A 2,998-nucleotide genomic window follows, 5' to 3' on the forward strand; every position below is an offset into this window, starting at 1 on the left:
AAGTTTGACCCTAAATTTTCCTTGAGAAACTGTATAGTTCTAGGTTTCACATTTAAGTCTTTGATCCATCTGGAGTTCGTTTTTGTGTGTGGTGATCTCACCATCTCTTGAGGGAGGAGTTCATATCCTCATTTTAGAGGTGAGGCACCTGTGTCCTGGGAGCCTTGGTGACTTGCTCAAGATGTAGTGTGATGAGGCTAGGACTCAAGCCTAGGACTTCTGGCTGTCAACACAGTCTGAAGAAGTGGTTGCCTGAAGACCAAATCCAGCCAAGCCCCTTCATTTATGTATTATCTTCGGTTATGGATTGAATGATGTCTCCCTAAAATCTATGTTTGAATTCTAACCCCATAGCTGTGGATATGATCTTGTTTGGTAATAGGGTTTTTTTTTTGTTGTTGTTGTTGTTGTTATGTTAATGAGACCATCATCAGTGCTGGGTGGGTCCTAAACCCAATCAAATCTGAATTCTAGAAAGAGCTATCAAGCAACACAGGCAGACAGAGGCCCTGTGAGGATCACCAAGGATCCAGGAATGCTTGGGCTACTGCCAAGGAAGGAATCTGGTTGAGATCCTGATTTGAACTCTTGTAACTCGAGAGCTGTGAGAAAATAAATTTCTGTTCTTTATAGCCAAATATATCCATATTGGGGGATGTTTTTTAAATCCTGATCTTTATGCCTGTAATCATAATTTGTCTCTGCTATGTTAATGAGGCAGGGTTAGAGTTGGATATCTCTTTTGAGATAGAAAATACATTAATCAAACAACAAAGAGAAACAGATGGTGAAAAAGAAATGTCAAACTGCATGAGATTGCCTAGGAACAGAAACTCAGAAGACAAAAGGACCTTCCTCCAGAGCAGACAGAGAATGCCCTCCCCTAGAGCTGTTGTTGTTGTTGTTGTTGTTATGTGCCATCAAGTCGGACCCGGCCACTAGGGCTAGTACCCTGAAATTTGACTTATAGCCTCCTAAACTGTACCAAAAAAAAAAAAAATGTTTATTAACGCCACCCACTTATGGTATTTCTGTTATACCAGCACTAAATAACTAAGACACGTAGATTCTCACCATTGATGCTTGGATTCATGCAATCAATCTCCTTCTCTTCCTTTCTCTGATTCAGTACTCTCCTCTCTATCAAATGACTTACTAGACTAATCACCAAAGGTCTTGTCCACATCATGTCCCTACTCTGCTTGTGAAAGGTTACTCTTCACTGAATATTACATAAGCTCTAAACTTTCAACTTGCCTTTGTAGTCCTTCTAAATACTGGCCCAACTTTCTTTAGGTAAACTTACTTCCCAAACCAAAAAAAACAAACTCACTACTGTTGAGTCGAATTTTCCAAGATGGTTTCACTGCGGAAGGAGATTGCCCAACCTTCCTTCCAAGGCTCATTGTTCTGGTTAGCAGTCAAACGCCTTAGGCACTACGCCACCAGAGTCCTATACTTACTTCCCACCACTCCCTTATCTAAGTCTTCCCATGCAATCAGACACCTTTCCCTCTGGCCCCAACACTGCACCATGTGTCTTCTAGCTTCCATGTATACAAGTTCTTCTGTTGGCCTGGTGTGTCCCCTATATTTCCTCAAGGTACACTTATTCATTTCTCCTCAGCAATTTAGAACTCTTGATTAACTTTTTGATAATTCACACTAAGCTGAATAGTAAAACATTTAAACAAACCTGTTTAGTGAAGAAATTGTCCAACACACACAAAAGTGTCTTAGATTTGGAAGCATTGGAAGAGGTACCTGACACAAGAATCTCTTCAAGACACCCTTGGCATATCATGCAATTTCTACATAAATGTCATGTGAGAGGAGCTCACTCTCTCATAATCAGCCATTTTATCATTAAAAAACTCTGGTGGTCTGGACACTACATGTATATATGGCCGATAGCCTTAACAGATGATAAAGACCTTACTCCCAGCCTTAAACAGAAGCCTGAGAATATGTGCATGAACTTAAATTCCTGCTACATGAGTAATAGGATTGAATGTTTTCCTCATATCACCTTTGATAAGAGAGGAAAAAATGAAAACCAGGTAAAGGGAAGAAGAAAGAAAACTAGGAGGATGTTAGAACCTAAAGATGGCGCAAAGGAAGAGGGAACAAGGCTACGGAAAGAAAGGAAAACAGAAAGAGGAGATGGAAGGATAAAGATAAGCTTCTTCCACTGAGCCAATTACTTCACTAATATAATTTCAGAGAATTTCAAGAGTTTGACTGTTACAACAAATACAACCCAGGAAATTAGTTTCATCTTTGCATTCTCACGTAGTTGTACCCCTAGCCTTTTGATGCCATGTTTATCTGCCCCTGACAGTGAGGACTGAGAGGGCAGAGATGGCTTGAAATTATGTTTCCAGGGCATGTGTTTGTGTATGCATGCAAGCATACATTTAAGAGGGGGTGGAAATGAGTGCTGGTGTTTGACTGTTAACTGAAAGGTCGGCAGTTCAAAGCAACAAATTACTCTGTGGAACAAACATATGGTAATCTGTTTCCAAAAGGAGTACAGCCTGGAAAGCCATCTGGGACAGTTTCACTGTGTCCTATAGGGTCTATATGAGTCAGAATTGATTGGACAGCAACAGTGTGGGTTTGACTCTACAGAAATAGTGCAACTCTGGCAATTGGTTTTACAGATTCTACATTATACTTTAGCATTGCACAGTATTCCATTGTGTGTATGTACCATAGTTTGGTTATCCATTCCTCAGCTGATGGACATCTAGGTTGTTTCCATCTTTTGGCTATGGTAAATAGTGCTGCGATGAACATGGTTGTGCATATATCTGTTCTTGTCATGGATAATTTTCTCCCTGAGTTTAGAACAGTCCATTCTATCTTACAACTCTCTTAACTCCCTCACCATTTAGATGTTCTGTAACTACACAGTCTTTTCCCTCTTTTTGTTTGTAGTTGTCCTCACTTGCCAATTGATGTCTCTGGTTCCCTGTTTACAATCTTGTAAGCTCAT

Source organism: Orycteropus afer, unplaced genomic scaffold (genome assembly GCF_000298275.1).
Source record: "Orycteropus afer afer isolate SDZICR_OR568_19922 unplaced genomic scaffold, OryAfe1.0 scaffold00290, whole genome shotgun sequence".
Lineage (NCBI taxonomy): Eukaryota > Metazoa > Chordata > Mammalia > Tubulidentata > Orycteropodidae > Orycteropus > Orycteropus afer.